The following is a 23,975-nucleotide window of genomic DNA, read 5'->3' on the forward strand; positions in this document are numbered from 1 at the left end:
AGAATGTCTTTTAAAAAGGGGAGTTTAGTAAGTTGCTAGTTTATGAGTTCTAAGGCCAAGAAAATATCCCAATTAAAACAAGTCTATAGAAATGTCCCATCTAAGGCATCCAAGGAAGGATACCTTGGTTCAAGAAGGCTGATGAAGTTCAGGGTTTCTCTCTCATGTGAGAAGGCACATGGCAAACAGTCAGGGTTTCTCTCTCATCTGGAAAGGTATATGGTGAACATGGGGTCATCTGCTAGCTTCTCACCTGGCTTCCTGTTTCATGAAGCTCCCTGGGAGGTGTTTTCTTTCTTCGTCTCCAAAGATTGCTGGCTGGTAGACTCTGCTTCTCATGGCTATGTTGTTCTTCTCTCTTAGAATCTCTTTTATAGCTCCTTGGGAAGCGTTTTCTTCTTCATCTCCAGAAGTCGTTGGCTGGTGGACTCTTTGCTTCTCGTGTCTGTGTCAGTCTGTTCTGCTCTCTCTGAATCTCCCACTTTTTCCAAAATGTTTCCTCTTTTATAGGATTCCAGTAAAGTAATCAAGACCCACCTAGAACGGGTGGAAACACCTCTCCACCTAATTCAGTTTACCAACCATACTTGATTGAGTCAAATCTCCAGGGAGATAATCTACAAATTTCAGATACACAGTATTGAATAGGGATTAGAGGAAACAGCTGCCTTTACAAAATGGGGTTAAGATTAAAAGATAGTTTTTCTAGGTTGCATACATCCTTTCAAACTGGCACATACGGTGCTCAGTTAAACTGTCCATGTAAGTTAAATCAGGAAATGCACTAGTCAAAATATAAATTTTGTACCAAATATAACATTTCTTCCTTTAGTCTCACACAGAAGTTGAAGTTTTAAAATATGAATGACCATGTACTTTCAACACCTTGCAATATTGACATTCCTTTGTTCTTCCTCATGCAAAAACATTTTTTTAATTTGTACATTTAGTCACTATTATTGTATACTCTAGGCATTCCTAGATTACACCATCTCAGTCTTTGTTGTCTGTCTTTCCTTCTGGTTTCATATGTGCACCTAGCCTACCTCCCTCCATCATTCTCATATTCAGCTTCATTCACTATAATTACATTATTATGCTACAATAATGTAGTATTGTGCTACCCATTTCTGAATTTTTATAATCAGTCCTGTTTCACAATCTGTATCCCTTCAGCTCCAATTACCCAGTCTTTATCCTATTTCTATTTCCTAATGATCTGTGTTCTTAACTGAAATTCTCCAAGTTCAGTCATTAATGTTAATTCATAGCAGTGAGACCATACAGTATTTGTCCTTTTGTTTCTGGCTAATCTCACTCAGCATACGATCCTCAAGGTCCATCCATGTTTACATGCTTCATGACTTTATTCTGTCTTATAGCTGTGTAATATTCCATCATATGTATATATACCACAGCTTGTTTAGCCACTCATCTGTTGGTGGATATTTGGACTGTTTACTCCTCTTGGCAATTGTAAATAATGCTGCTGTAAATGTTGGTGTGCAAATTTCTGTTTGTGTCCTGGCATTGATGTCCTCTGAATAAATTCCTAGCAATGGTATAGTTGAATCATATGGCAATTCTATACTTAGCTTCCCGAGGAACTGCCAAACTGCCTTCCACAGCAGTTGTACCATTTTACATTCCGACCAGCAGTGGATAAGTGTGCCTCTTTCTCCACATCCTCTCAAGCATTTGTCATTTTATGCATTCTGGTGGGTGTGAGATGATATCCCATTGTGGTTTTGATTTACATTTCCCTAATGCCAGGAAAGTTGAATACCTTTTCATGTGCCTTTTGGTCATTCGTATTTCCTCTTCTGAGAAGTGTCTGTTCATGTCTTTTGCCCATTTTTTTAACTGGGTTGTCTGTCTTTTTGTTGTTGAGTTGAAGAATCTCTTTATATATTCTAGGTACTAGACCTTTATCTTATCTGATAAGTTTTTTCCAAATATTGTCTCCCATTGTGTAGGCTGCCTTTTTATTTTTATTTATTTGTTTGTTTGTTTGTTTGCTTGTATGGGCAGGCACTGGGAATCAAACCCCAGTCTCCAGCATGGCAGGCAAGAATACTGCCTGCTGAGCCACCACGGCCCACCCTGCCTTTTTACTTCTTGACAAAGTTCTTTTATGCACAAAAGTGTTAATTTTGAGGAATTTCCATTTATCTGTTTCTTTCTATCATGCTCGTGCTTTGAGTCTAAGATCTAGGAAACTGCCTCCTATTACAAGTTTTATAAGATATTTCCCTACAGTATCTTCTAAAAGTTTTATGGTCTTAAATCTAACGTTTAGGTCTTTGATCCATCTTGAGTTAATTTTTATATAGGGTACAAGATATGGATCCTCTTTTATTCTTTTGCATGTGGATATCCAGTAATCTACGTATCATTCATTGAAGAGACTCTTCTGACCCAGCTGAGTTGGCTTGACTGCCTTATCAAAGATCAGTTTTCCATAGATGAGAGGGTCTATATCTGAGCACTGTATTTGGTTCCATTGTTCAGTATATCTGTCTTTATACCAGTACCATGCTCTTTTGACCACTGTAGCTTCGTAATACGCCTTAACGTCAGGAAGTGTGCAACCTCTGACTTCATTTTTCTTTCTCAAGATATTTTTAGCTATTCAGAGCACCCTGTCCTTCCAGATACATTTTGTTGTTTGTTTTTCTGTTGCTACAAAGTAAGTTTTTTGGATTTTAATTGGTATTGCTTTGAAAGTATAAATCAATTTAAGTAGAATTAACATCTTTACTTATACACTCCATGAATGCAGTATGTCCTTCCATTTATTTAGTTTTTCAGTGATTTCTTTTAGCAATTTCTTGAAGTTTTCTTCGTATGGGTCTTTTGTATCCTTAGTTAAATTTATTCCTAAATATTTTATTCTTTTGGTTGCAATTTAAATAGATTTTTTTCTTGATTCCCCCTAAATTGCTCATTACTAGTGTTTGAAACACTACAGATTTTTGAGTGTTGATATTGTAACCCGCCACTTTGCTGTGCTCCTTTATTAGCTGTAGTAGTTTTGCTGTGGATTTTTTGAGGTTTTTGACATATAGTATATTAACTGCAAACAGTGGGAGTTTTACTTCTTCCTTTCTAATTTTGATGCTTTGCATTTCTTTTGTTGTCTAATTGCTTGGGCTAGAACTTCCAACACAGTGCTGAATAACAATGGTGACAGTGGACTTCCTTGTTTGTTCCTGATATTAGGGTGAAAGCTTTCAGTATTTCCCCATTGAGGATGATGTTAGCTATGGGTTTTTCATATATTCTCTTTATCATGTTGAGGAATTTCCCCTCTATTCCTATCCTTTTAAGTGTTTTCGACAAGAAAGGATTTTGAATTTTGTCAGATGCCTTTTTTGCATCATTTGATATGATCATGTGGTTTTTCTGCTTTGATTAGTTTATATGGTGTATTACATTAATTGATTTTCTTATGTTGATCCCTCCTTGCATACTGAGGGTGAATCCAACTTGCTCATAGTGTATAATTTTTTTAATGTGATGCTGAATTCAATTTGCAAGAATTATGTTGAGGATTTTTGCATCTATATTCATTTAAGAGTCCCTTGTCCTAGTAAAATCTCTTTCATTTCCCCTGTGGAACCAGTCTGTGGGGGACGGGCACTGGCTTGGGGATCTCACAGTTCTGGGTGGGATCACAGCTGGTCCATTTTGCCCAGGCACTGTGTGTCCTGTCAATGATGTGGCCCCAGCAGTTGTTCTGTATTGTTCCTGGCTATTTACTGTCTGCTCTGGAGGATGAACTAAATTCCACATCTCACTAAGCCACCATCTTGGAACCATCTCCTGCCCACATTTGTAGGGCTGCTTTTAAAACATGATGGCCTGGTGGCCTTAACACCCACTGAAATACTACCACATTTTATTGAAGGATTCAGAAATATCTTTACCTGAAGGCTGCCAATATATAAAAAGGCCTTTAAAATGATAACTACCCTTGTGAGCACCACCTAAGGATTTCTTAACTCATAATACTGGGGTGGAGGGCTTGGAGAGGATGATATCCTTAAAGAAAGCCTCTCCTTTGTGCTTAATTTAGAAACATGTCATTTCATTTAATTCCTATAATGACTCTATGAAAATATCATATTCCCATTTTTCCCATTTATATAGATGAGGAACTTTATAGACATTGTTCAGTAAACTTACGCAATATGATACAGTTAAATAGTATTCAAAACAAAGTCCAGGCAGGCAGTGGTGGCTCGGTGGCAGCATTCTTGCCTGCCATGTCAGAGACCCAGGTTCAATTCCTGGAGCCTGCCTGTGGTAGTTAGGTTCAGGTGTCAACTTGGCCAGGTGAAGGTGCCTAGTTCTGTTGCTGTGGACATGAGCCAATGGTACATGAACCTCATCTGTTGCTCATTACATCTGCAGTCGGCTAGGAGGCGTGCCTGCTGCAATGAATGATGTTTGACTTAATTGGCTGGTGCTTAAATGAGAGAGCTCAACGTAGCACAACCCAAGCAGCTCAGCATACCTCATCTCAGCACTCGCAGCTCAGCCCAGGCCTTTGGAGATGCAGAAAGAAATCACCCTGGGGAAAGTTGTTGGAACCCAGAGGCCTGGAGAAAAGGCCAGCAGAGATCACCTGTGCCTTCCCACGTAAGAAAGAACCTCAGTTGAAAATTCGCTACCTTTCCTCTGAAGAACTATATGTTAACTAAATAAACCGCCTTTTATTAAAAGCCAGTCCATCTCTGGTGTGTTGCATTCCAGTAGCTATCAAACTAGAACACTGTTCATGCTGAATAAATAAATAGATAGATAGATAGATAAAGTCTTCAACATTCTACAACCCATATCCTTTGTACATCTCCAAAGTGCTTTAAGGCAGCGCTATGAGTAACATAAAATAAAATCCTTGTAGTAAATTCAAGTATTTTTTTCATACCTCTCTTTCAGTGAGGAAATCTAATAACCTATAAAATGAGTGTTAGGTTCATTAGAATGAAATTTCTGGTGCATGGAGCTCAGACATCAATTTCCTTTACATGTCCTCACTCAGATATACCTTATCTTTCTATTTCTGTATTACAAATAACTCTGAAAGTGTACCTAGGTCTCTCCAGAGAGCTAGAATTGTTGTGATTCTTAGCAGAGTTCTTCAGCCATAAGATGTCTAAAATGGGGCCGGAAATCTTAGATTAAGCATCTTTTTCTAGCTCTTACCACAAAGGAAAGACAGAGACCCTAAGTGGTGGGATGTAGAGGGCACAGAGGGTGTGGAGGGGAGTACAGAGAACACAGAGTAATAAGACTGTGCCATGTATATGTTTTGTGTTATATAAAAGCATTTTTTGAAAGAAAAAGATAAATCATTTTAATTGTCTAGTATAAGAATTAAGAAAACTAATAAAAAAAAAATACTGTATGTACATTGTTTTGACTGTGACTATTCTACTTTGTCCCCCAGTAGCATAGTTTACTTTCAGCTCTATTTAACCAAAATTTGAGGTCTAAGAACAATAAAATTACTCACCATTAACTTGCTAAGAACCGTACTTTGTGTTCAATTTACTCTCAAGCTTCCACATCCCTAATATATTCATCTTTTACATTGATGCAGTTGTATTCTAGGTTAATCTTTCTTAAAGAAAAGAATTCTCTTTGTAGCAAAACCTCTTTGAAGATCTGAGCTGTGTTTCCTGATGGATATTTCCATCCAATTAACAACCCCAGGTTGTCTTTGCAGAAATGACTGGACTCATTAACTTGATTTTTCAGGTATTTAGGCATTAGTTTGTCAGTCTTCTATGAAAAAATGCCCTTGTTTGGCTTAAAAAATAAGAATTCATTAGCTTACAATTTCAGAGGCTAGAATTCCAAAAGTCAAGGTATTGGCAAGGCAATTCTTTCTTCCAGAATTTGTAGTATTCTTGTGCTGGTTACCCATAATACTTGTGTTTCTTTGGCTTGCATCCTGCAGTCCATCACATGGCATTCTCTTTCGGTGTGTACTTTCCAATATCTGTTTACTTCTGTCTTTGTGCTCCTTCCTGTGGTTTTCTGTTACTTCTGTCTTCCAGTTTCTTACCTTTATCAGTCCTCCAGTAATATGGATTAAGACTCACCCTGATATTGTTGTTCATATCATAACTAAAAATAGCATCAAGGGAGGTAGGGGAAGATTGTGGCGTAGGGAGTTGTGGAATTTAGTTGGTCCTCTAGATAGTTAGTATGTAGCCAGGAAGTATCTGTAACAACTGTTTGTGGGACATTCATGACTGAACACACATCATAAACTAGCCCGTAATGGGTGGAGGGTCTGAGGTCATAGCACAGAACTGTAAGGAAAGTCTCCAATCTCCAGAGGCTGGCACCTCTCCTCCACTGGCATGGCAGGCTCAGTTTGGAGACACTTCTCCATGGGAAAAAGAAGCCCTCTCTACTAGGTACAAGGGAAGGTAACTCAATGAAGCTCTGATTGAGGTTTTAATTAACGAATTTGGAGTGCTGAACATAAGTGCCAAGCACAGATAAACTGAGAGAAAGCAGCAATGTAATACTGTCAGAGAGGAGATAGGGAATACTGGGAAATTAACACTTTAAAGGAGATCCAGGAGTTGGAACAACTAATTATTTTTGGGTCTCCTGGTACAATCATTTAGATTTATGATATCTAGACAGCAGAACAAAAGGTTGAGGGGAAAAGAAGCAGAATTTTTGCTAGCAAATCACTAAGGGTAATAGTAAGTGGTTCCACCACCATTCAACCCCTTGAATACTCTATCCATGAATCCTGGTAATGGGAAAAATGGTACCATGTATTGGATATAATTTGAAATACATCTAGTCTTCTGGAGAACACTGTCCGAGCCCTGTAAGGTATTGACATCTACCTGGCACTGTAACTTAGTCTTCAAAAGGCCATTCTACCACTTAGTCGCTTCAGGATGATGGGGAACATGGTAAGTCCAATGACTTCCAGTGCCATACTTCACTTGCTGTAATGTGAGTTCCATGATCAGAAGCAATGTTGTATGAATTACCTTGATAGTACATAAGCCAGATGATAATTTTAGCAGGGAAGGGAAATCTGCATCCAGAATATATCTGCTCCAGTAAGAATAGTGTACAGTTCCTTCCAGGATGGAAGTGGTTCATTGTAATCAACCTGCCACCAGCTAGCTGCCTGATCAGCCCAGGGAATGGTGCTGTGTCAGAGACTTTGTGTTTATCATGCTGGCAGATTGGGCACTCAGCAGTGGCTGTAGTCAGGTTGGCCTTGGTAATTGAAAGTCCATGTTTCTGAAGGCTTGCGTAGATGCCATTCCTGCTACCATTGCCACTTTGTTCATTAACCTGTAGGGCCACAGCTGGAGTGGCTGGGGAAAGAGGCTCACTTTTATCAACTGAATGAGTCATCCTATCCATTTGATTATTAAAATCCCCCTCTGCTGAATGAGTCATCCTATCCACTTGATTATTAAAATCCCCCTTTGCTGAGGTCACCCTTTGGTGAGCATTCACTTGGAACACATTATATTTTCACCTTTTTTTTCCCATTCAATGAGGTCAGCAAACATACTTCTCTCTCTGGCTCCTTGTCACCAATTTTCGAGTCATGTTCCTTATAAGTCCCTGCCAGTCGAGCCAAACCATTGGTCACAAGCAGTGTACACTCCTACCTCTGGTCATTTCTCCTTCCAAGCTAAGTGAACAAACAGATCCACTGAAGTTCTAGCCACTGGGAAAATTTCCCTGGGTACTATAATCTAGTTAGTTGACACATAAAACTCATTGTCACATACTTGCATTCCAGAGTGCATGAATTCTTAAGCAACCACTTATAAGACATGGCAGCCACCACTTCCCTAATTTGGTGCATTTTTTATCTTTGACTTGGTGCTTGCTCCATGGAAAATTTATAGTTTAATATCTGCCTGTGACCAGGGCTTTGTCCTTTTATCTTTGTGGCATCTTTATTAGAAGTCTGAACATCTCTTACCAGTTTTCCTCAAGTTTGTCATTTCAGAAATGGGAACTCCTTAATTGGCTGATTGTTCTTAAGACTTGCTAGGATTAGTGTTCTACATGTTAATGGCTTGATCTCTTTGTCTTGTTTAACTTATGTGAAATAATTGCAAGAATATTCTTTAGTAAAGTCTCCTGATTCATTATGTCAGAAGCCTTCTTTCCTGGTTCCCTCATTGGATCCTTCCTGATGAGATAGATTTACATTATGCTCCTTTTATTGTAAGTGGTTGGGGGGCAATGTCAGAATCATGGAGATGTTGCTAACTTGTTAGGAAACCTTTTGGTGGTTTTCTCTAGTTATTTCTACCTTGGTAGTTCTTCCTTTTTTATAAATAGCTTTATTAAGGTATAATTTTCATACCATATAATAATTTACCCATCTAAAGTATACAATTCAGTGATTTCATGTATGTTCATAGATCTGTGCAATTAATACCAAAGTCAATTTTAGAACATTTGCATCACCCCAAGAAAAAAAGGAACCCTTATTCTTTAGGTATCAACCCTCAACTCACTGTCACCCTACTTCTATAGCCCTAAACAACCACTAGTCTACTTTCTGTTGCTATGGATTTCCCTACTCTGAACATTCATATGAGTGGATTCATATAGTATATGGTCTTTTGTGACTGGCTTCTTTCCCATGGTTTCAAAGTTCTATAATCCATGTTGTAGCATGTATCAACACTTCATTCTTTTTATAGCTGAATCATATTCCATTGTGTGGATATACCACATTTTCTTTATCTTTTTACCTGTTGATGGATGTTGGGGGTTGTTTCCATGTTTTGCCTGTTTGACTAATGGTGCTATAAACATTGGCATACAGTTTTTTGTGTGGACATATATATTCATTTATTTTATGTATGTAACTAGGAATAATTGCTGGATCATATGGTAACTATATGCTTAATTATTTGAGTAGCTGCTGGACTATTTTATAAAGTGGCTGGACCATTTTACATTCCCACCAGCAGTGTATGAGGATTCTGATTTCTACACATCCTTGCTAACACTCATTTCTGACTTTTTGATTCTGTCCATCATTGTATATGTAAAATGGTATCTCATTTTGATTTTGATTTGCACTTCTGTGATGACTAATGGTCTAGCATTGTTTTGTGTGCTTATTGGCCATTTGCGTATGTTCTTTTTAGCAATGATATTAAAACCTTTTTTGCCATTTTCCCAAATATTTCCTTCCATTTTTTATGTTTTCACTTTCTTGATTGTGTCCTCTGAAACATATAGGTTTTTAATTTTGATGAATTCAATTTATTTATTTTTTATTATTTAAAAAAAATTTTTTTTATTAATTAACGGAAAAAAAAATTAACCCAACATTTAGAAATCATACCATTCTACATATGCAATCAGTAATTCTTAACATCATCACATAGATGCATGATCATCGTTTCTTAGTACATTTGCATCAGTTTAGAAGAACTAGCAACACAACAGAAAAAGATATAGAATGTTAATATAGAGAAAAGAAATAAAAGTAATAATAATAGTAAAAAAAAAAAAACAAAAAACAAACCTATAGCTCAGATGCAGCTTCTTTCAGTGTTTTAACATGATTACTTTACACTTAGGTATTATTGTGCTGTCCATTTTTGAGTTTTTGTATCTAGTCCTGTTGTACAGTCTGTATCCCTTCAGCTCCAATTACCCATTATCTTACCCTGTTTCTAACTCCTGCTGGACTCTGTTACCAATGACATATTCCAAGTTTATTCTCGAATATCCGTTCACATCAGTGGGACCATACAGTATTTGTCCTTTAGTTTTTGGCTAGACTCACTCAGCATAATGTTCTCTAGGTCCATCCATGTTATTACATGCTTCATAAGTTTATCCTGTCTTAAAGCTGCATAATATTCCATCGTATGTATATACCACAGTTTGTTTAGCCATTCTTCTGTTGATGGACATTTTGGCTGTTTCCATCTCTTTGCAATTGTAAATAACACTGCTATAAACATTGGTGTGCAAATGTTCGTTTGTGTCTTTGCCCTTAAGTCCTTTGAGTAGATACCCAGCAATGGTATTGCTGGGTCGTATGGCAATTCTATATTCAGCTTTTTGAGGAACCGCCAAACTGCCTTCCACAGTAGTTGCACGATTTGACATTCCCACCAACAGTGGCTAAGTGTGCCTCTTTCTCCGCATCCTCTCCAGCACTTGTCATTTCCTGTTTTGTTGATAATGGCCAATCTGGTGGGTGTGAGATGATATCTCATTGTGTTTTTGATTTGCATTTCTCTAATGGCCAGGGACATTGAGCATCTCTTCATGTGCCTTTTGGCCATTTGTATTTCCTCTTCTGAGAGGTGTCTGTTCAAGTCTTTTTCCCATTTTGTAATTGGGTTGGCTGTCTTTTTGTTGTTGAGTTGAACAATCTCTTTATAAATTCTGGATACTAGACCTTTATCTGATATGTCATTTCCAAATATTGTCTCCCACTGTGTAGGCTGTCTTTCTACTTTCTTGATGAAGTTCTTCGATGCACAAAAGTGTTTAATTTTGAGGAGCTCCCATTTCTTTCTTTCTTTCTTCAGTCCTCTTGCTTTAGGTTTAAGATCCATTAAACCGCCTCCAATTGTAAGTTTTATAAGATATCTCTCTACATTTTCCTCTAACTGTTTTATGGTCTTAGACCTAATGTTTAGATCTTTGATCCATTTTGAGTTAACTTTTCTATAGGGTGTGAGATATGGGTCTTCTTTCATTCTTTTGCATATGGATATCCAGTTCTCTAGCCACCATTTATTGAAGAGACTGTTCTGTCCCAGGTGAGTTGGCTTGACTGCCTTATCGAAGATCAAATGTCCATAGATGAGAGGGTCTATATCTGAGCACTCTATTCGATTCCATTGGTCGATATATCTATCTTTATGCCAATACCATGCTGTTTTGACCACTGTGGCTTCATAATATGCCTTAAAGTCAGGCAGCGCGAGACCTCCAGCTTCGTTTTTTTTCCGCAAGATGTTTTTAGCTATTCGGGGCACCCTGCCCTTCCAGATAAATTTGCTTATTGGTTTTTCTATTTCTGAAAAATAAGTTGTTGGAATTTTGATTGGTATTGCATTGAATCTGTAAATCAATTTAGGTAGGATTGACATCTTAACTATATTTAGTCTTCCAATCCATGAACACGGTATGCCCTTCCATCTATTTAGGTCTTCTGTGATTTCTTTTAGCAGTTTTTTGTAGTTTTCTTTATATATGTTTTCTGTCTCTTTAGTTAAATTTATTCCTAGGCATTTCATTCTTTTAGTTGCAATTGTAAATGGGATTCGTTTCTTGATTTCCCCCTCAGCTTGTTCATTACTAGTGTATAGAAATGCTACAGATTTTTGAATGTTGATCTTGTAACCTGCTACTTTGCTGTACTCATTTATCAGCTCTAGTAGTTTTGTTGTGGATTTTTCCGGGTTTTCGACGTATAGTATCATATCGTCTGCAAACAGTGATAGTTTTACTTCTTCCTTTCCAATTTTGATGCCTTGTATTTCTTTTTCTTGTCTAATTGCTCTGGCTAGAACCTCCAACACAATGTTGAATAATAGTGGTGATAGTGGACATCCTTGTCTTGTCCCTGATCTTAGGGGGAAAGTTTCCAATTTTTCCCCATTGAGGATGATATTAGCTGTGGGTTTTTCATATATTCCCTCTATCATTTTAAGGAAGTTCCCTTGTATTCCTATCTTTTGAAGTGTTTTCAACAGGAAAGGATGTTGAATCTTGTCAAATGCCTTCTCTGCATCAATTGAGATGATCATGTGATTTTTCTGCTTTGATTTGTTGATATGGTGTATTACATTAATTGATTTTCTTATGTTGAACCATCCTCGCATACCTGGGATGAATCCTACTTGGTCATGATGTATAATTCTTTTAATGTGTTGTTGGATATGATTTGCTAGAATTTTATTGAGGATTTTTGCATCTATATTCATTAGAGAGATTGGCCTGTAGTTTTCTTTTTTTGTAATATCTTTGCCTGGTTTTGGTATGAGGGTGATGTTGGCTTCATAGAATGAACTAGGTAGTTTTCCCTCCGCTTCGATTTTTTTGAAGAGTTTGAGGAGAGTTGTTACTAATTCTTTCTGGAATGTTTGATAGAATTCACATGTGAAGCCGTCTGATCCTGGACTTTTCTTTTTAGGAAGCTTTTGAATGACTGATTCAATTTCTTTACTTGTGATTGGTTTGTTGAGGTCATCTCTTTCTTCTTGAGTCAAAGTTGGTTGTTCATGTCTTTCCAGGAACCCGTCCATTTCATATACATCGTTGTATTTATTAGCGTAAAGTTGTTCATAGTATCCTGTTATTACCTCCTTTATTTCTGTGAGGTCAGTAGTTATGTCTCCTCTTCCATTTCTGATCTTATTTATTTGCATCCTCTCTCTTCTTCTTTTTGTCAATCTTGCTAAGGGCCCATCAATCTTATTGATTTTCTCATAGAACCAACTTCTGGTCTTATTGATTTTCTCTATTGTTTTCATGTTTTCAGTTTCATTTATTTCTGGTCTAATCTTTGTTATTTCTTTCCTTTTGCTTGCTTTGGGATTAGTTTGCTGTTCTTTCTCCAGTTCTTCCAAGTGGACAGTTAATTCCTGCATTTTTGCCTTTTCTTCTTTTCTGATATAGGCATTTAGGGCAATGAATTTCCCTCTTAGCACTGTCTTTGCTGCATCCCATAGGTTTTGATATGTTGTGTTTTCATTTTCATTCGCCTCGAGGTATTTGCTAATTTCTCTTGCAATTTCTTCTTTGACCCACTTGTTGTTTAAGAGTGTGTTGTTGAGCCTCCACGTATTTGTGAATTTTCTGACACTCTGCCTATTATTGATTTCCAACTTCATTCCTTTATGATCCGAGAAAGTGTTGTGTATGATTTCAATCCTTTCAAATTTGTTAAGACTTGCTTTGTGACCCAGCATATGGTCTATCTTTGAGAATGATCCATGAGCACTTGAGAAAAAGGTGTATTCTGCTGTTGTGGGATGTAAGGTCCTATAAATGTCTGTTAAGTCTAGCTCATTTATAGTAATATTCAGATTCTCTATTTCTTTATTGATCCTCTGTCTAGATGTTCTGTCCATTGATGAGAGTGATGAATTGAAGTCTCCAACTATTATGGTATATGTGTCTATTTCCCTTTTCAGTGTTTGCCATGTATTCCTCACGTTTGGTGCATTCTGGTTCGGTGCGTAAATATTTATGATTGTTATGTCTTCTTGTTTACTTGTTCCTTTTATTAGTATATAGTGTCCTTCTTTATCTCTTTTAACTGTTTTACGTTTGAAGTCTAATTTGTTGGATATTAGTATAGCCACTCCTGCTCTTTTCTGGTTGTTATTTGCATGAAATATCTTTTCCCAACCTTTCACTTTCAACCTATGTTTGTCTTTGGGTCTAAGATGTGTTTCCTGTAGACAGCATATAGAAGGATCCTATTTTTTATTCCAGTCTGCCAGTCTATGTCTTTTGATTGGGGAATTCAGCCCATTAACATTTAGTGTTATTACTGTTTGGATAATATTTTCCTCTACCATTTTACCTTTTGTATTATATATATCATATCTGACTTTCCTTCTTTCTACACTCTTCTCCATACCTCTCTCTTCTGTCTTTTTGTATCTGACTCTAGTGCTCCCTTTAGTATTTGTTGCAGAGCTGGTCTCTTGGTCACAAATTCTCTCAGTGACTTTTTGTCTGAGAATGTTTAAATTTCTCCCTCATTTTTGAAGTACAATTTTGCTGGATATAGGAGTCTTGGTTGGCAGTTTTTTCTTTTAGTATTTAAATATATCATCCCACTATCTTCTAGCTTCCATCGTTTCTGCTGAGAAATCTACACATAGTCCTATTGGGTTTCCCTTGTATGTGGTGGATTGTTTTTCTCTTCATGCTTTCAAGATCCTCTCTTTCTCTTTGACCTCTGACATTCTGACTAGTAAGTGTCTTGGAGAACGCCTATTTGGGTCTATTCTCTTTGGGGTGCGCTGCCCTTCCTGGTTCTGTAATTTTAGGTCTTTCATAAGAGTTGGGAAATTTTCAGTGATAATTTCTTCCATTAGTTTTTCTCCTCCTTTTCCCTTCTCTTCTCCTTCTGGGACACCCACAACACGTATATTTGTGCAGTTCATATTGTCCTTGAGTTCCCTGATCCCCTGTTCAAATTTTTCCATTCTTTTCCCGATAGTTTCTGTTTGTTTTTGGAATTCAGATGTTCCATCCTCCAAATCACTAATTCTCTCTTCTGTCTCTTTAAATCTATCATTGTAGGTATCCATTGTTTTTTCCATCTTTTCTACTTTATCCTTCACTTCCATAAGCTCTGTGATTTGTTTTTTCAGTTTTTCTATTTCTTCTTTTTGTTCAGCCCATGCCTTCTTCATGTCTTCCCTCAATTTATCGATTTCGTTTTTGAAGAGGATTTCCATTTCTGTTCGTATATTCAGCATTTGTTATCTCAACTCCTGTATCTCATTTGAACTATTTGTTTGTTCCTTTGACTGGGCCATATTTTCAATTTTCTGAGCGTGCTCCGTTATCTTCTGCTGGTGTCTGGGCATTTAGTCAGATTTCCCTGGGTGTTGGACCCAAGAGGTTGAAAGATTTTTCTGTGAAATCTCTGGGTTCTGTTTTTCTTATCCTGCCCAGCAGGTGCCGCTCGTGGCACATGTTTGTCTGCGGGTCCCACCAGTAAAAGGTGCTGTGGGTCCTTTAACTTTGGAAAACTCTTGTCGTGGGGGAGGTTCGCAAGCCCAAGTGGCTTGGAAGAGTGCCAGCCGGACCGGGGGTCTCAACACGGGGAGGGTCGCTGGCCGCCACAGCCCGGGAGAGTGCCCGTCCGGATTTCCTCATTGACCCGGGGCACCAAGCGTGACGGGAGGGCGCCAGCCGTCGCAGCCCGGGAGAGTGCACCATTCCCAGCCGGACCGGGGAGTCACGTGTGTGGAAGGGATCCCCCTGGTCACCGTTCTCCGCGGTCTGGGGATTTCCGATCCAATTCTTTCATTTGGTCCGGGGGGCCTCGCGTGGTGGGGGTGCAGCCGCCGCGGCTTGAGGGTACCGCCTGCCCAATTCTGCCAGCTGGCCCAGGAAGGAGGCAGGGAGGGACTCCGGCCGCTTGCCACCCCACCCGGGAAAGCCCGCACCCCTTGGCGATCTCACCGGAGCTGGTTCTCCCAGACAGCCAGCCATTCCAGGATGGGGTACGCTGTCTTTTTGATCTCTGTCATGGCTCTGGAAGCTGTTCTGTATCGTTTCTACTTCCCTAGTAGCTGTTCTGGAGGAGAAAAGGTGAGGGTGGCAAGGCTGTCGAGGACGGTGGTGGAGGCGCCGGTGAAGGCGGAAGAGGGCACGGTGGTGGTTGGAGAGCTGCTGCAGTAGGAGGAGAAACGGAAGGATAAGATAGCGGATGGAGCACTGCTGTAGCAGAACGTGAAAGAGAAGGGCAAGATGGCAGTGGAAGTGCCGCCGGTGGAGAAGGGGGAAGAGGAGGGCTGGATGGCGGCGGGAGCGCCGGCGGAGAAAGAGGAAGAGGAGGACTGGATGTCGGCAGGAGCGCCGCTGGCGGAGAAAGAGGAAGAGGAGGGCTGGATGGTGGCGGGAGCGCTGCCGGCGGAGAAAGAGGGAGAGAAGGGCTGGATGGCGGCGGGAGCGCCGCTGGTGGAGAAAGAGGAAGAGGAGGGCTGAATGGCGGCGGGAGCGCCAGTGGAGAAAGAGGGACAGGAGGGTTGGATGGTGGCGAGAGCGCTGCCGGCGGAGAAAGAGGGAGATGAGGGCTGGATGGCGGCGGGAGCGCTGGCGGAGAAAGGGGGAGTGGCGGGCTGGATGGCGGCGGGAGCGCCACCGGCGGAGAAAGAGGGAGAGTCCAATTTATTTTTTTTATTTTTCTTTTGTTGCTCCTCCTGTCTTTGATGTCATCTAAGAAACTATTGTGGGATAATTAATTTCACGTGTCAATTTGACTATGTTTTGGTGTTAATTGTTTGGTCAAGCACTGGCCTGGTTGTTGTTCTGTGGGTATTTCTTAAGATGAAATTTGCATCTATGATCCTTTGATTAAATTTTATAATCATTTGATTGTATCTACAATCGATAAAAGATATTGCCCTCAGCAATGTGAAGAATCTCCTTATATAATTAGAGGTCAGAAAAGCCAGAACTCAGGATTTCAGAGATCACAAAAATAATTTGTTTCAACTTTGGCATTGGTTCTTGTTGGAACTTCCAGCCAGCCAGCTTCCCTGGGAAATTTCAAAAAAAGGACATTCATATCAACTTCGTTGGGCTTTCAGTTTATAGCCAGCTTTACAGAGTTTAGACTTGCCAGTCCCCACTGTGGCAAGAGTTAGTTCCTTATAATAAATGTGTGTGTGTGTGTGTATGTGAGTGTGTAATGTTATCTGCCAGTTGAGGTAGTGTTACTTCTTCCTTTCCAATATGGATGCATTAATATCTTTTTCTTGTCTGATTACCCTTGCTAGAATCCACAGTACAGTGTTGAATAGAGTTTCTGGAACAGACATCCTTGACTTGTCTTTGAATTACAGAGAAAGCATCTAGTCTTTTACCACTAAGTATGATGTTACCTGTGGGTTTTTTGAAGATGTCCTTTATCAAGTTGAGAAAGTTCTCTTTTCTCCCCAGATTTCTTTTTAAATGAGTGTACTTGAGGTACAGTTGGTTTATAATGTTGTTCAAGACTTCTGTTTCCTTGTTAATTATCTTTCTAGTTGTTTTGCCCATTATTGAAAATTGGCTATTGAAATCTCCAGATACTATTATTGAACTGTTTATTTCTCCCTTCATTTTCTGTCAGTTTTTGCTTATTATGACAGATACTAAATGGCTAGCTGAAGTGTATAACCAGGCAGTTAAAACACAAGTGATTAATTCTGAAGTGAGGAGACATGATTACAGTGTTGGCATGTTAGGTATTGTTTATTTGGGAATACTTTATTGTAGTGTTGGTTTGATCTGCCTTTAAAGTTGCTTTGCCTATTAAAAATAAGTAGCTTTTCAATTTTGAGTTACCTAATATAGGTTAAGAACTTCCCAGAACTTGATGTATTTGAATAGGTTTTAGAGTAAAAGTTTTCCCCTTTCCTTGAATCTGCAGAGTATTTGAAGTTTACAATAGATAGAATTGGTTTCTTAAAATTTTTTATGTTAACTATATGGAATGTAGTCATTTATTTTAGTTGTCCAAGGAATAAAAATTTTAAAATTCCACTAAAACTTGCCAAGAAAAGAAATCACATAGTATAATAACTTTCCTACCCTCTTATAAAAGTGAAAAAGAATTGAAAACTAATAAAATAATATTAGGCTTATGCTTTTATTGTGATTTTTAATACTGTGTGACTTCAGCTGACAGATTGAAATGTACTTGTGAAAACTCCTAAGACTTAAGTATTTTCTTGAAAATTCTTTTGGTATTGTTGGCATTTTAGTGCTTTCAGTAAGAATTTGCTTTCCATCTACTGTGAATTCTCCCTAGAAGTGTAAAATTTCAGTCAGCAGAAAAATGTTGTAGTCTGAACATTTATGTGTTAAATATGCATGTTAATTAGAAAAAAATTAGAAAAATATGAAAACAGATGTCACAAAAATTATTACAGTCCCAGGGCAGCAGTAAGTTATACACTGACAATATTTTTTATATGTTTCTGTATTTATCTATTTCTAAATTTCTCAATATTTATACAATTCTTTAGAGAATGACTGGAAAAATAACTGGTATATCCTTTCAATGAGATTATAGTAAACATTTCTTTTGTATGTGGATTGCTGAAGTCCAGTAGTTTTGTATAGTCTAACTGTTCGTATAGTCTTTTATGTGTACTAATTCTGCCCATTAGTCTTCTATTTTTTTCTTTTCTTCTAAAGATTTTTCTAAAGGTGTGTTGATGTGATCTTTTATTGGATATATCTTGTCATGACAACAGTTTTATTTACTATTTTTGCAATGTAAAAAGTGTAAAATTGGCCTGGGTGTAAAAGTATCTTGGTAAACTCAATACAAATTAGAACCACTCAGGATAGGGCCTGTAATGCCACTTTAATTTTTTTTGTTGGAGGAAATAGCCATCATTTTATGAATAGTAGTAATACAGCAGTATGATGGTATATATTAATATATATATATATACACATATTCATATATAATATTCATATATAAGCACATATTCATCAAGTACACGTATGTTGGAATATTTGAAAGACATTTGACTAATTTTCACTCTAAAGATGCAGCCATAGAATAAAAATGATCTTATTTTACAAGTTACAGATGAGAAACAGAGATGCTTTATTTGAGACATGTAGTAATTTCCAGTTCAGCCATATGAAGCAAACTATGTGATTATATTGCTGTTCAAGGAACTGCTGATGATATTTAGATATTTTCTGTATGTGTAATATAGAAAAGTATAATTTGTAACTTTTTAGATAAAATTGAAGGTTAAAATAAGGAAACACTGTATCACAGTCTAATAAATCATTCTCTTAAACAACATCCATTGTTTAATTCAATGGATTAATTAAAGGCATGAAACTTTGGCTTCCGGACAGTCTTCTAGATGAATGCCAGATTTGTTTACATTTTTAAGAAATTGTAATTTTGTTACTTGATTTTAATAGCATGTGATGCTAGAATGTGTTCGAAATAATTTCTGTTGGATCTTAATATGTCTCAGCTAGATCTATTATAATGTTTTCTTCTCTATGTTAATGATTTATGTTTGGCATTATATTACCTTACACGGCTATCTTTTTGCATATGTTCCCAATTGCCAATAAACTCCAACAAGTTGAGGATTAAGACCTAATAAAGAGTGAAAACTGGAGGAGAATGAGTAACAGTATATTTAATAATGTATTTTTATTAAGAGTTTTTTTTGCTGAAATTGTATAACAATTTTAAAAGTTCAATTGTCATTCTTGCAGTTTTTGTGTAGAAGTACTTATACATATATTTATGTCAAATATGTTATGTGGAAGTAAATTATTAAAGGTGATAGAAAATATTTTTCTTTCTCTGGGAAGAGAAACCTATGGAAATTAACTTTTGACTCAAATAATGTTCATTTGTTATTACTGCTACATTTATATCTTAATCTTCCATTTTATTAATGCTTCGAATCTATTTTCAATGTAAATTTTTTTTCAAATTTGTTTTCAATGTCAAATTTCCATTTTAAATATTATGTGATTTCACATCTTGATATTATTTTACTATGTATTAGAATAGTATGTTCATTATGCAGTTATTTTATGTCATTTCGATGAAAAGTCAATTTGAAGTTGCAACAGTGATTTGTTTTACAGTGAAGTTTGTTTGTTTGGTACTTTTACTACCTTTTATTGTTAGTATTATAAAATTCCTCCCTTTCTCCTGGGAGTTAAAATAGATGGCCAAAACAGTGATTAATGATTAGGCTCACATTTGTCCCCTAAGCGCTGAAATATTTTGGCATGAATTTTTGTCTGTCTTTTGAATTACTTGGTTTGGGTTAGGGTTCCTTCCATGATAGGAGCATGTGAAACTATTTTATTTATTTATTTTTCTAGGTAGATGTTGTTTATCCAGCTAGCTCAGTTGACGGAGAACTTAGCCAGGATCTATTTCTTGATTCCTCTTCATTTCCTATTTGCCAACCAAGATTTATATTTGGTGAATTCTGTTGTACTGAGCCTGAAATCATCTTTGACCCATTACAAGAGCGTGCATTGTCAAGTCTCATCTCAATTTGTGGGTCATTAAAGTTCTCCTGAAAGGTAAGCATGTATTTATTCAAAATGCACATTTAAAAATTGAGTCCTCTCAATACTGTTAACGGTAATATAGAGCACTCTTATGGCAGTGTGTTCTGTAGATTTCTGTGGGAAAATAATGTGCACATGTGTGTGTCATTTCTGTCATTAACCTCCTTCAGGGGTTAATGTTGCCCTTCTAATATATTTACTCAGAATTTACTCATCTTATTGCCTTCTAATATATTTACTCAGAATTTACTCATCTTTTTCTGTTTCTCTAGCCTCCTGCATCCAGTCACTGGCTTTCGTTGTTCCCCCTTTCCTCATTGTTTGCTTTGTCTTTTAGCTGAGTGTTGTTGGAGATTTAAAAACAGTTCTCCACAAGCGTACTTGTAGTACTTTCTTAGAGGACACCTTTTGTGTATCCTTATGTTTTTGTTTTTGCTTTGGGCACTCATATGTTAGAGTGGCAAAATTAGAATGATTGAACTTAGAATTGAAGTTATCTCAAAATAGGTGACTTTCACAATTTTTTTTTTACTATAAGCCATAGTTATAAATAAATTTGACATTCACGAGATGGTTCCCACAGGTATAACTCTATAAATGAAAAGGAAACAAAAATTTTAATTCTTATCCTGATTACCTGGGATGTGCTCTATGCTCTATTCTTTGTATTTCATTTAACACATGTTAGTACCCATACTATATTTATTTCCCTTTCCAATGAAGGGTTTCCTGAGCAATTTGAAAAACCCTGCTTTAGATCCCTTCTCTGTTCCTGGTTGTTTTCTTGCTAGGAAAACAGGGAATCAGGTATTTTCTTTTCTGCCTCAGCTAAGGTGCCTTTTGTCCTGTTTCCTCTTTTTCTTTCTCTCCCCATTCCCCACAAGCTGCCGAGTGACTTAAATGAAAGAATTGGTTAACTGTTGGGGAACACTAGAGGCCTTTCATTACTTGATTCTTTTATAGTAAGAACAGAGGTACAAAGGTCAGCTCTTAAACCATGAAAGGAAGATAAATCTTTGATAGAATCATCTCTTCATAGTAACTTGTATATTTTTTTATTCTCTTGTTCCTTTCTGCCAGTGTAAATTTTATGTGCATGCTGATGCTCTCAGATTATTCTTGATTTAACATTTTAAGGTCCTATATAGGACTAGCTTAGGATAGCCTAGATCCTTTCCGGAAGTGTCTCCCATTTAATAGCCATTCCCATTTAATTTAGTATTTTTTCCTTTTTAATAAGTTGCAGTTGTATTTCTTCATTATAAAAGTAATGAATTGTGTTAAAAAGTTTGGTAAATTAAAGAAAACTATAAAGAAGGTAAAAACTATCCCTAGTCCTACAGAAATGATCTGATATGAAATTAAAAAAATATGAATGAGTATTTTAAGTTTTACTTGAATTTAACAGGGGGGAAGAGATTGAAATGCAGCTTAAATGATTAGTGAACTACAGAAAAATATTTTTTTTATAAAAGTAAAATGGTTCCTAAGAGCCTTCCAAAGATAAAAAAGATTATAAAAATCCTGGTATACTCTGAGAATAAGAAAATTGGAGAAGCCTGATGTGAAAACAGAGTATCTTATGATATTAACAAATGACTTTCAGCAAAGTAACATTGTGGGGAAATGATTTCATCCAATATTTCTTGTATAGTGATTATGCATTCATTTGTATAGCTTAGAACAAAAAGTTTGGAAATTTTGCAACATTCAACAGGCATTTATGACTTATTACCTTTTAAAGTTTCTAAAAAAATCTCAAATTTGAAAATATTTCCATAAAATGTTCTGGAAAGCCACCAGAAATCGGGAGGGCTTTTAACTTCTTTCTTATATCTGTCTAGGGTGTTTGTGATTCAAATTCATGTCTTAGAAAAATGATAAATTATTACATATTCTGGACCCGTAGGATTTCTTGAACAAGGGTGAAATCATGAATGCAAAAATCTGTGAAAGCCAAGGGTCTGCTGTGTTCTTTATAACTTATATTGTTCCTTGCCAACTAAGCTCAGGAGCACAGATGATGAATGTGGGGTGTAATAATGGTGTTAGAATTTTAGAATTTTAGAGTTTTCTTCCTGTGATAATGGAATCTCTCCTGTGCTTCTGAGTTGTGATAATGGTTCTTTTCCGACCCATTCTTGCTCAAGTTCTAGTTCTCTGTAGTACTATAACTCTCCCTCTGGCTGTATATACTGCTCATCGTGCCTTGCAACATGATTCGATCTGCTTGTTCACTGTGTTCCAATACTGTAGTGTCTAAGTTAGAAGGCTAACAGGTGAGTCAGGAACAATAATAAGGCCAAAAAACTGAGCCTCCTTGTGTTTACTGTTTTCCACAATACCTCTAGTTGTTCACCTCTTGAATTTAAATAACTTTTTTCATTTCCTTATAGTCCCCATCTTTCCTTAAAACCTGGCACAATTTTCTTCGTGCCTGAGCTGAAAGACAATTTTATTAATATGTCCTGTGCATCTGTACATTCACTTGTCTATATAGGACATATTTACTGTGAGTCAGTATACTTGGTAAGCTGTCTCTTGGGAGTACCTGTTGTTATGGAAATGATAATTAGGAATAAGATGACTTGTGCTTCTTATAGTCTTATTTGAATCACTCCAAAATGTAGGTTCTAACTTGTTGGAAACGGTTCTCTGAGGGCTTGAGTGGTTGTGTGACAGCTGAGGGCGTGGGGGATAGGCACACTGCCCTGCTGATATGGTGAACTGCAGAAGCAAGTGTTCTCAGGGCTTACTGAGGACATGGGGCATGGGCATACTGTGCCCTGCTAATGTAAACTGCCGAAGCAAATGCTCTCAAGGACGCTGACTCAGGAACCTGAAGAGACCTGAATAGAGAGTATTCTGATAAGAAATAAATGGTTCCTGAGACAAGGAGCTGGGAACCAAACTTTGTAGCTTTGCAGGCATCACAGATATTCAAAAATAATCTTGCTTTGATTATATTCCCTAAAGCAGTTCCCATGTAAGAACACAATAAATATGTGGACGTCAGTTTATTTGGGGCTCTTGCTCCTGATAAGCTTGAGTCCCCTGACCCCACTTAACTAACGTCTTGCTTGTGTCTGTTGTTTCTTAATCTTGCATGGCGCCCTTTCTTATAACTTATTGCATTTCCATTTAAGCAAGAATAAAAGTTCTCTCATTTTTCTTTTGGTATCCACATGATGTCATGGTCTATCTAGTATGGGAAATATATCTATTAATTTGGGGAGAGATTGCCTGACACTTGATAGGCTGATTCTGAGAACAGTCCTCAGTGAGTTTTTCTTTTCACAGGTGAATAGTTGAAGTGTTACAGCCAATTCCTTCACCATATTTGAGGCCAATTCTCTGTTAAATAACTTTATTTGCCATCCTATAATTCATCTTCCTTCTGTTTCTTTGAATGTGGAAATCCTTCTCCTTGGGCTTCCTAAACACTTTTTTCTAGTAAGTTGCCATTTTGCCATCTGGGGTCTACTTTCTGGGTTTAGTAGGTTACTTACTTAAGCCATTTGTAGTGACTTCTCCTTTATAAGCAGAACTTGTTTGCAATAACATTTTTGCAGAAATTCCACTCAGTGTTCCACTGCAAGTTGAATTGCATCCTTGCCCTTTTGATACATCCTAATGCTTTTTCTAAGTTAAACAGTACAGTCGGTTATCTCTTTGTTATGGTGTATTTTTGATAACACATATAAGGATGGTTATTCCTTAAGTATTGTTCATTGGATTGAACAGTTTTAAGTGGAGAAGTTCAAGAATGTAGGGAGAAGGTAAAAAGGTAATTCTCTGTTTATAGACTATGTGAAATGTCATCAGCTTTGAGAGTAGAGTCAAACTTAATTTGTTTACTCATTCAATCAAGAGATACTTACTGTTTCTATGTCAGTTACTCAGCTAATTGGAGAATTAACTCTTAAATAATATGTAATTTTAAGGTGTTTTACTTTTTAAATTGGATGATATAAGGAAAAGCTATTTTCTTTTTATTTTGGCCCAATTTATTGTGAACTTTTTTCACTATGTACTTTGTAAACTTAGTTCTCACATGATTTACAATAATGGAGAAACAGGCAACCCTACCTGTAATACTAAAATGTGGAAAATACAGAACCTCAGTTTCGTCTTCTCTTCTTCTTAGTTACTTTTACAAGGGC

General features: G+C 37.2%; 1 protein-coding gene across 1 annotated transcript in view; it reads left to right on the plus strand.

Moving 5' to 3' along the window:
- TBC1D5 (TBC1 domain family member 5) overlaps positions 1 to 23,975 on the plus strand; it is a 741,161-nt gene that overhangs the window by 180,913 nt on the left and 536,273 nt on the right. Inside the window, exon 3 of the mRNA XM_077130039.1 lies at positions 19,618 to 19,824. The gene's annotated coding sequence lies outside the window, so the exon portion shown is untranslated. The remainder of the gene's footprint in view (positions 1 to 19,617; positions 19,825 to 23,975) is intronic.

Source organism: Tamandua tetradactyla, chromosome 15 (assembly GCF_023851605.1).
Source record: "Tamandua tetradactyla isolate mTamTet1 chromosome 15, mTamTet1.pri, whole genome shotgun sequence".
NCBI classification, from domain to species: domain Eukaryota; kingdom Metazoa; phylum Chordata; class Mammalia; order Pilosa; family Myrmecophagidae; genus Tamandua; species Tamandua tetradactyla.